General features: G+C 35.8%; 1 pseudogene; it reads right to left on the bottom strand.

The window, feature by feature from the left end:
* Positions 1-8942: 8942 nt before the first annotated feature.
* LOC150049575 (cAMP-responsive element modulator pseudogene) lies at positions 8943-9233 on the bottom strand (annotated as a pseudogene).
* Between the last annotated feature and the right edge of the window lie 2370 nt (positions 9234-11603).

Raw genomic sequence — 11603 nt, 5'->3', positions numbered from 1 at the left:
TGAAATAGCTATGAAAAATAATGTAAGGTTATTTAGTTTTTAAAAAAAATTGTAAATAAAACAAAATTGATCCAACCTCGTGACTAACACAAAATACATTAGATCTCTCATTTAATTGACATTTTATCTCAAATGGCCAAGTTGTGTTCTCAATTGGGATGGGACTACAGTTTTAATACTCTTTTTGTTTACATTTTGTTGCTCCTAATAAGTTTTCTATACAAGGACTCATAAAAGTGAATCCATTAGTGACATATTATCATTATGTGTACAGAGACTTAATAGAAGTAATCATTCTAGCCAGTATTGAACCAGAGTCCCATTGGCTTGTGAATTTACTATACTTCTCTGTAATTATCTGCTCTATATTTTATTTATATTAGCTAGTTGCTGGGCTTTTCTATAGAAGTCTCCTTCAGAATACAAAAGCAAACATTTGCTCTATTTCAAAGAACTGTCCCCAGTGTTGTCCTGCAGTGATTCTCAAAGATAAAGAAATGGCACTCTGTTTTTGTATCTATGACATAAAACCCTCAGCCTAATTTCAATTATGTTCTAAAATCTAAGTGCCAGTGATTCTATGTAGAGATTCCCTTCTTGAATACTTGTTTGTTAACACGTCATTTGAAATATGATGTAAAAATCAATGTTAATATATTCTTTAATAAAAAATTTAAAAAGATAAATGGGCTTGAATTCAAGGCTGAATGTTTGGAAATTCTTAAAGTCATTCAGAATAATAGGGCTTTTAGATTCATTTCTTTTCCTTAGTATGAAATATTTGTTCACATTCCTATCATCATGTATTAACCTGAGTTATTAATTTATAATCTAATATAGTCTATACTATTTACAAACATCTCTTTATTAATATGACTTATTTTCTTCTTAAAATTGAATTCTGGTCCTATTTGTTTTTATTCCATTTCCTTGACAAATTCAGATCCCCTCTGTGCTTTGAAAATATCACTTATGGGTATATTTTCATTTATTATTAACTTACCTAAATATTTTATTTATTTTCTGCTCTCAGACCTATAGCTGACTCGCAATGTCTGTTATAACTTAGATATTTCTCTTCCAATGGATCTGATTAGACAAGAGAGTGATTATGTCATGAGCTAAAATGTTTTTCATATTTGTATTTTATCTCCACTGTATGTGTATTTTATAAAGTACAATTCATTTGGAATTTTGTACTATCCAAATTTGTATTTCTTACTTTTCTGCCATGAGTAGAAGCATCGAAATTGTTGCAAGGAACAGATTGTTGCTAGAACACCCATACAGCTCTTTGTTGAAAATTTGCAATAGCATCTTAAACTTTATGACTGCCACATCTGTCAAGAAAAGTACAGACCCCTGGCTGTGAAACTTGCTTATGTAGTAATATTTGAGAACAAACATTGATTCAATCACAGACAATTTTCTCATAGCACTGTTGATGCTCTGTGCTTACTTATGGCAACTAAATTTTGGTGATTAATCACTTTTATATAGCAAATGCAATTGACCAATTCAATGGCAGAAAATTCCAGTGGCATGCATTTAACTTGTATGAAAATATCTTTTCACTTTGAGAAATGTCCATTTCTCAAAATGCTAATATTCAAGAAAAAGTAGCCTAAATTATCTAGGTGACTTTATACATGCTGAAGAAGGAGAGTGACTAGAATTTAGCAATTTTAACTGTAATTGTAAAAAAAAAATCTCAGTAGCTCACATAATTTAGAAAATTGATTTTTGTTGAAATAATATCAAACTCATGAATGCAAGTTATTAGCTTATCGCTCATGAAATTTATGAGGGAGAAAGAGAGGAAGGAATGCAGAGAATGAGGAAGGGGTGCAGTGAAGGGAGGGGTCGTAGGGGAAGAAGGAAAGAAAATGATTCTCCCTTTGTAGACATGGCAGAGCTGGTTACCAGAGACTGGATGTGATAGTGAGAAGAGTGGAAGACACATGGCTGAAGACTAAAATGATAAAAGACAACATGTGTTTTGAATGCCCCAAAGAAAATGTCAGGATATTGTTACACAAGCATGGAATTTGAAAGGACTTCCTGACTAATGTTAATTGTAATCAGATAAATAAGATCATAGTGAGTACAAAAGTTTTTCCATTAAATCTAAAGGACTCCTGAAAATCTCCTTCAAGACTCTTTATTTGGAAGGGAGAAATTGTCCAGCACACATGAACTTAATAACATTTAATAAAAAGTACTTTGCCCATTTAGAATAATCCCTTGTCTCAATGTAAATTTTATTTTCTTCCCTGAGGTGTTTATCTTCTCCAAAGGCCAGGGACGAGCCCAGCACTGTTTCGACACACATGCTTTGCTCATAGCCTTTGTCTGTCTTCTCATGTTCATATTCTGCTTGAGTCTGGCTGGAATATTCCACTGACTTCATTTTTAAAACTTTTCTGTTGCCATGAATAATTTACATGCTGTGGTCTGATTCTAAGTGCTCATTTAAGTTCAAGTGTAGAGACAAGCTCAGCTTGAGGCCAGCCTGACTTTGAAGGAACCTACTTCCTATTTCTTCCAAGGCTTGGCCTCAAGAATAATTGCAATTCATTGTGACTCTGTACTTATATAACTCTCATTCCATTTTTCATGTGGGAAATTATGCAAGTTCAGGAGCTTGGAATCCTTTTATTCAAATCATGAGAATTTTGAAACCCCTTTAAGGGGCTGTACAGTTCCTGGGAAGGAAAACATTCATCTGAGGATAAGGACTGTACCCACTATTTATGTTTTTAAGTGATGTTTAAATTTGTTGCTTATTTTGCTACTTCTGTTATAAAAAATGATGTTTTCATTTAGGATTATGAAACAAAATGTATATCCCCCATACTTGTACACTATATACACACCTTTATATATACATACCCTGTAAACGATATATATTATATGTACACTTTGTATAGAATATATATGCATGTGCACACTTTACTTATCTTTACTTATGTATCGGTAGTATTGCAGCTTGGCCCCTGATAGTTTTTATTCAGGGTGAGGATTCTCTCAGTGTCATTTATTTCTCTGCAGACATACTCTGCTCTCTGAGGACAGTGCCTTGTGCCATGTCTAAATGCCAGAGGGAGGACACAGGAGAGAAAAAGAAACTACAAAAAGTAAACAACCAAGTTCAAGCAGATCAAGCTGGATAACACACACTGTGTGAAGAAGAATTACATTTCAGCATTTTCTGAAGGGTGGATGGAGCTGGAGATCATTCTGTTAGGTGAAATAAGCCAGGTTCCAGAGCACATTCTCTCACAGGTACAATCTCCACTTCGTTTCTTAGAAATTCTGGAATGTGGCGGCGGCAGCTCCCACCTGCAGCCCTTGCTATTCACGAGCCTGAGACCTGCAGGTTCATGGCCCGAAACTGAAAAGAAAGGTCTTCAAGACTCACTGGTTTCCAGTTAAGGAACCAACAAAGACAGTGAACTGTTGTGTAGACTCCAGGGATAGAATCAAGCCAACTAAGAGTTCATGGTCCTGAGTTCAAATCTTGGTACACACACACACACACACACACACACACACACACACACACCAAATCACATGAATACGAAAGTGGGACTCTTTTCTAAGATTGGGAAGCAGAAATCAGAAACCAGTAAAAAGAAAAGTGATAGAAAGACAAATATGATTGTAGAACTTCACACCAATGCATGAAACCTCATAATTAAATTCACTAAAGCAGTATTATATGCTTCTGAAAAGTAATTTTGATAAATGTATTATCACCTATTGCATTAAATTCTTTAATCTGTTAAAAACTTCATATTCCAATGAATATTTTTGAGTTTTCGTATTTCAGGTCATTTTCTGGATAATCTATTTAAAACTAACATGTATAAAGGACATTTTAAAAGACAAATTTCTAAATAGAACTTAGTAGAACATATTAAATTATATTCAGCTTACTCATTCATTTTCTTCCAGAAGGAACTTCGGAAATGAATATATTTTCCCTGACAAAGTGGTTTTGAATTGTTATTTATGAAAGTTATAAACAATGGTGCTATGTAATTCATTATTTGACATCTTCAAGGATCAGATAAAGATTGACTTGCCATTTGAGCCGTTGACATTTTCCTTCAGTAATGTGATGGTAAAATATACCAACATTCTTTAGAACTGGACAGTTATAAATCCTCTGTTCCCCATGGCACGGCTTGACCTACCACAGCCGACAGCAATTTGATACCCTTCTTTATATTACCAACAACCATACACACAGCAAGAGAACACACAATCACAAACACCTGACCTAGACAGATGAACATAAACAGAAGACAAAATCCTGTATTTCTAAAAGGTCTGCCATTGTTTGGCTAAAATTCACACCCCTGTGTGGAAAGATTGAAAGTTATTTGCAGGTTTTTGCCACACAGAGACTAAGATTTCATCTATGATCTTGTTCTCTAAGTCATATTTTGTCCCCTTAAAGGGATCTTAAAAGGATTGATAAGTAAGATGTTTTTATTTTCATTTATTTTTCATCCAACAAAGAAATACTGGGGAAAAGAGGGATTGTGTCCTATTCACTTTATGTTCATATATTCTCAATGTCACATTAAAAATAATCCATAAAAGGAAGTTTTGATGCTAGTAATTCTAATTAATAATGATAGTAATAATAGCATAAGTCATTTTCAATGGTCTGCCAACCATAATCAAACTAATTCGGTCTATACAATGAGCATACAAATGCAGAGCGAAGACTCTTCCAAGATTTGTGACTTTGAGGAGCAGTTCATTTTAGCTTTTGTTTCTCTATCTAAAATATAAAAATCATACCTACTTTATTAAATTATTGTGGTAGAAATGAATAAAACATACCTCATTTGGCATCGAGGCCAATACACTGCTCAGCTCCATGAATTTCAGCTTGCTGTAGATTATTTCCAAGGCACTTGTGCCTTAGCCAAGAGCTGATAAAAATATCTGAAGTGTTTTATGGAGCCATGATGAATAATAGTCTTAAAGGTTTTGACTTTTAGAGAAATCCCATGTAAATGTATATTAATGTACTCAGTCGCTTACTGAATTTGGTCCCATATGTACAAAAATGACGTTTCTATCTTTAAATTCACCTACCTACAAAGATGTAACTGACTCATAGGGTAGGCTTAATTCTACTAATAACAGAACTTACAGAGGAGGTGCTAAAAATAAAATAGAAATCAGACTTCCATGATTTCCTTATCTAAGAGATACAAGGAGTTCTGTATGTGCAGAAGAATGGTCATTAGCAATATAGGACACTTAGCAAGTGAAATCTAATTTGCATGAGCACTTTGTCCCCAGCTACTCTGTGACCTGTAATAGCTTTCACAGCAGAAAAACCTAAAAGTATAAGGGAGGATGGTCTGAGTTTGCCAGGTGCATTCTTGCTGAATCAGTCTCCTTGGGAAGATGCCAATTTTCTACTGTTTTTTTTCCACTAAAGGAAAAATATCTCCCAGAATAAAATGCTAGCAATGTTGAAAGGGAAATAACATTCCAAACTCAAATCTACAAGTTCTGAATAGGATGGGATTTGCCACTGCAACAAATACATAAGAATCGTTTTAAAAGGGTAAATAACATGACCTTTAATGTACAGCACTAATATTCCCAATATTTTTAATCTTAGTTTATTGAGAAATTACTGTATGCTAAGAATGTGGAAATAATGCATGATCCTGGCAGAAGTCTGGTCCAGGAAAGGTGAGAAAGGCGACAGGGAATTAGTGGAGAACTTCATGAGAAAGGTGATAGGGAAGTAGCATCTGGGTTGGTGAACCACGAGGAGCACAAGGCAGGAGTCCATGCCTCAATATCTGGACGCTGGGAAGATCAAGATCAAGGTACTAGCTGGTGAGGGCTTGTTCTGCATGCTTATGAAATGGCAGCTGGAGAACTCTGCCTCCTGCAGAGCACAAAGGGAAGAGCTCCACTCTGCCAGGAGCACTTTTCAGGACATCTCATTCCACTAAGAAGGGAGGCATCCCCATAGTTTATTCACCTCTTACAGGCTTTGCCCATGATGTTATGACACTGCTATCTCCAGAACATGGAGAAGACACAGTCAAATTGCAGCAAACAGCCCTAACCTGTAGGTATACGGACTTGAGAGAAGACTCAGGAAATGGACGAAGTACATATAGTTGTTGGAAAGGGTATGCAACCGATCTCCTGGAATGATCTCCTAAAGCGATGAGAACAGTGATCTTTTTGACCCTTTGGTTACTTGGCTTCTCACCTGTCAGTTGGGTTAGTAACAGTCACATGTGTAGCCAGTGGGCAAGTAAGAGCACAAGTCATTACGAGGGAATAATTCATGTGAACTGTCCTTGTTACACTTGGTACTTTTCCTGTCAAGCAATGCGGCAGCTTCGAGGTAAGTAGATTCCATAGGTGAAAGTACTGGTTGGAAACATGATATCCTATGTCCTGCTAGTCAATACATTTACTCCTTAGGTAATTATTCTTAAGGAGAAGAAAATATATGGGAGAAAACTGAACTGGATATTCATGTTTAATTCTGATTTATGTGCATTTAGGTGTCTGAAGCTTCAGACTCTTCATTCTAATAAAAGGGGGAAAATGGGCAGCGATTTTGGCCTAGTGGTAGAGAGCTTGCTTAGCATGCACAAAGACCCAGGTTCAATTCCTCGGTACCACATACATAGAAGAAAGCCGGAAGTGGTGCTGGTTGGCTCAAATGTATGATTAGTTCGGGAGGTTAATATGTATGTGTTTCTACTATGTTTGTGTAGAATGGGCAGCATACATCACTCTTCACTGGATTTGACATTGTGAGCCTAATTTCCTGTGTGTGACATAAACCATGTGGGCTCTGTATAGGAATATTAGCAAAGATAGTCCTGGGGGAGCAGGCTCATTTCATGACAGTGTCATAGTAGCACTAGGGAAAATGCAAAGTAGGAGTTAGATGGATGGGAGGTTGGAAACAGAACATGGGCATCCACATAAAAGAAATGCAAGTCAAAACAACTCTAAGATTCCACCTCACTCCAGTTAGAATGGCCAGGATCAGGAAAATGAATAATAACAGATGCTGGACAGGAATGTGGCCAGGAGGGATCACTACTACACTGTTGGTGGGAGTGCAAACTCCTTCAACCACTGTGGAAAGCAGTATGGCAGTTCCTCAAAAGACTAAACATAGAGCTCCCCTATGACCCAGCAATTCCACTACTTGGCATTTATCCAACCGTCCAGAAACAAGGGCATACTAAATCCACTAGCACAACAATGTTCATTGCAGCACTATTTACCATAGCAAAGATATGGAACCAACCCAGATGTCCCTCAGTTGATGAGTGGATCAACAAGATGTGGTATTTATACACAATGGAATTCTATGCTGCTGTCAGAAAGAACAGTATTACTCCATTTGTAAGGAAATGGAAAGACTTAGACAAAATCATATTAAGGAAGTAAGCCAGACTCAAAGGTTTCCTTTATTTGTAATGATTAGTACAAACCTAGGACTCTTATAGCAGAGGATTGCAATAGCTCAAACCCTGCATACATAAGGCCATATAGGATGAGGCCAAATTAATGGACCTCCAGGACATGGAAACAAGAGCTTAATTATGAGTAACTGTTGTTCTTAATATAGTATGTTTTTTTTTCTGGTCTCTTGTGTTGTCCTTTGGTTAATCTCATATTGTTACAGTATGTGACTTGTTACTTGGTATATTTTATATATGTGTGTGTGTGTGTGTGTGTGTATGAATACACACACACGTGTCTGTGTGTGTGTGTGTTTGTTTATTTGAAATAGGAGGGGAAATATATTAGGAGAGGTGGTGGGGAAGAGAAATGGAGATAAAAACATGAGAAGGGGCATCAATGTATGAGAAATAATGCACCTTCTATCTGGAGAATATAACTGTAACCCCTCTATACACTAAAATAAAAAAAAGAAGATGGGCATCCAGAGGTTGGGTTGTGAGACGAGGTTGACATTTCATCCCAAGCATGCTGTGCTGATGCCCCTAATGCTAAAGTCCAAGAGTGATAATCGTGAGTTCCGACGAACCCAGGAGCACCCACGCCTGCATGATTCTGCAGTTCTCTCGTATGAGATCCTCCAATCCTTTCCAGTGGTCACCGGCATCTACATGCTTTTTGTAAAATTCAAATGTAAAGGCCTTCAGCTGCAAAAATCTAGCCCCTATTACTAAAATGAGAATGAAAACAAAATGTAGGTTTAAACATCAGTTTAGAGCTGGGCATACTGGTGCACCATTCTTCAGGAGGAGGAGGAGACAGAAGAATCAAGGTGTGGAGCTAGCCCAGAAAAAGTTAGTGAGAAAACTTTTCTAAAAAGAAAACTGAAAGCAAAAGGATTGTGTCTTAGCTTAATAGAAAAGAATTGCCTACAAAGGTGAGATGCTGGGTTCCATACCCAGAAATGCAAATATGTATATAAAATGTATAATTTACATAATGCAAAATACAAATGTAATATAAATATTATAAAATACATAACACAAATAGAATACACATAAATGTTTCCATTTGAGCCTTTACTCTCTGCGGGAAAATGTTACTTCAAGTGTGAATGTTTACTTAGGACTGCATTTATCTTGGTCAGTTCTGTCAAATGGCAAGGTTTCTCTCCTTTAGTTTTTTTTTTCTATTAAAAATTGTCTTTACTGCATTGAAGGACAGCAATACAATAGTTTCAAGAATTTTCACATACTTTTTTTTACAGTTTGTCTCTTTTTAAAAATTGTTTTTCGGGCTAAGAGTTTAGTATGTACAGTGAAGCATTTTAGGAATGTTAAAAGATGAGAAAGGAAGATGAATAATACAAAGAAAAAGCCATTATTCTTGCCAGCTATATATTGTATTGCTTTCAAAAGCAACTGTACATGCTGTAGTTAGTTCATAGTTAACGATGTCTACTAATCTGTTTTGGGAAAGCAAATGTCTTTCAAGGTTTCAAGTTCCTCTCTAAGCTTCTTGTTCTGAACTTCCAGCACTGCAGCTCCACTTTCCAGACATTTCACCTATTTCTTTCGACATCCACATTCTTTAGCAGCTTCCCTGTGTTTTCATTAACCTCAGCTTCTTCCACTAGCTTGCTGGGGGCTGTACAAACTTCCTGGTGAGGAGGCCATCACTACACCCTGTGGCAACGCAGGAGGTAGAGCCCAGATCAGGTAAGTTGGCATGTCCCCTGTGGCAGCCACCATGTGACTTATACAGGAGAGGAGCTAGGCGGGCTGGGAGGTGGGCCTCTCTCCTTCAGTTTTGATTGTTCATGTTCTGGTACCAAGCAATAGTAAGAACTTCTAGTGAAGGACTGACCTACAGCATTTCTTGTTCTACTAAATAACAGGGGAAGCAGAACACTTCTTAGGAGTCTCCTCAAGAAAGAATTCAGGAGTCGATTTACTGATCTAGTTCTGGAGAAGAGAGACAGACGGCAAGACTTTTGTTCTTCATGCTTTTTCCAGCACTAAATGCAATGGTTGGCTGCCAAAAATAATGCTACAACAAATGCATAAGATGGCCAAGGCAGAAAAAAATTAATAACCGACCATCAGCTGATCTGGAAGTATGTTCATAGAAATGCTCCAATGACATCAGTGTCATGTCTGGGGCCTGGCTCATAAACAGAGGAGCCAAGTTGAGTTTATTAATTGTCACTTTAGTAAAACACAGCATATCCTATAGTATCACCTTTTGTGTTGGAAGTCCCCAGGCCTACTTTTCTCACTTTCTTTAAATTTGGTGTCCTAATTGACAGCCTTTATGATGTTTAATAATCATTCAGTCGGGACTCAATTGGTCTGCTCTTAGCAGTCTATTACATTCAGCTAATAACCTGGCTGCATTCTCTGTTCACATAAGACTGCTTTGTAAAAACCCTGAAAATAACTGATTTTACTCCAAGCAAAAAAAAAAAAAGTGGAATGTTGAAATACAATTTCCTTTATCCTCTCCTATCTAAATGAAGGGGGAATTTGATTCTGGGCATTGACTCATGGGGAGAAGAGGAAGTTAAAATACTGTTATTTCTGCTGGATGGCCTTTCCTTACCGTATTTGCTTGGCTCAGAATCATAATTTGGCTGGAGACATGTTGTTTCAAATATATGGAGCTGAAAATGAGCAGGAAATCCAATTTTTGAATGTAAACAAGAAAATGTGTTCAACCTCTCTCTATTCATCATTTTTATTTCTTAGTACTTAAAATCCTGTCATTGCTTTGCAACATACTTTTTCAAAGTTGGCTTAGGATACATGAATTCTATCTCTCCAACCACAGCATATGAGAAAAGTATCGAGACAAATTGTGAAATAAAATAAAAATAAAGCTAGAAGCATTTTTATACAACGTACATCTCTGTCAAAAATATTTGCAAAATGTCACCATCAGTATAGTTGATCATTCATTCTATTTTTGAGCATAAAATGGACATGTTGATGGTATTAAGAAAATAAATCAGGAATATTTAATCCAAGAGATTATCTTCTGTGCATCTATTAAAATATATTTTATAGAGCAAAAATTTTTCCAGCCAATGATAAGAAAATTAATTAATCAAAAATTTTAATTAAAGCTGGTATTTACTCTTCCTGAGCAAATCTACATTTGTATCTACATTTTAGATACAAATGCCAGAGTCAGTGTAAAAGACATTTATTGGATACTCACTATACAGGAAATTTGGACATGATAAGTAACCCATTACATAGCCATCCATCTGTCCATCTGTTTTTTCCTGGGAGTCTACCAAAATTCAGTTTTTCTATATACCATGTCTTAAACGGTGAGGCAATAGTAATTATTCTCAACCTGTTGAAACTTATGTTCTGCTAAGAAAACTTATATGTAAAATGAAATGTTCATAAAAAAAGTAACCCCAGAATATTCTGGGCCAGGAGTTCTGTGATTTTGGTTAAACATATGGTATTTGTAAATAATGATTTCTGTGATTAATTAGAGAAGCATTATTATATAGTAAACTCAAACTATCCTTTGGACTGTTTAGGTTTAATAATGCAGCCTTCTCCTTTTCATTGGAATGTGATGACATTTTTAAACACCCTTGTACCCAAGCTACATATGCCAATCAATGACAATTGGTTTTCAAAGATATCATTTTGAAATTACTTCATCATGAAAAGAGTCCTTTGTTAATACATATACGTATGTATAGGATTTAAAATCAATGACTTCATTGTAAGATTTTGATGGTGGCTTTTAGAAAAATATATAGCAGTGTCTGAAATCATGTATTTATCAGAAAAAAATTGAAGAAATTTTTATATGAATTTATTCATGCCCTTAATTCATTCTAGAGTTTTTTACAGTTATAATTCCAACACAGAAAGAAATGTTTTCAGAAATGATAGTTATTCAGAAGACAAAATTATATTAAATCAAATCAATAATTAATAAGAAGAAATACATAATAAGAGTACTAAGGTATAAAGTAATATGAAATCATAGTAATACTTTGATGTTAATGAAATTAGAGGAGAAAATGAATTCCATAACTGTGAGTATAGTCTTTTATGAGCTTACAGCATGAGAAAAGTAAAATCAAAATGTAC

The sequence above is a fragment of the Megascapheus bottae genome, chromosome 19, assembly GCF_031878675.1.
Source record: "Megascapheus bottae isolate mThoBot1 chromosome 19, mThoBot2.hap1, whole genome shotgun sequence".
Classification (NCBI taxonomy): Eukaryota; Metazoa; Chordata; class Mammalia; order Rodentia; family Geomyidae; genus Megascapheus; species Megascapheus bottae.
This window is presented reverse-complemented; position numbering and strand designations above follow the sequence as displayed.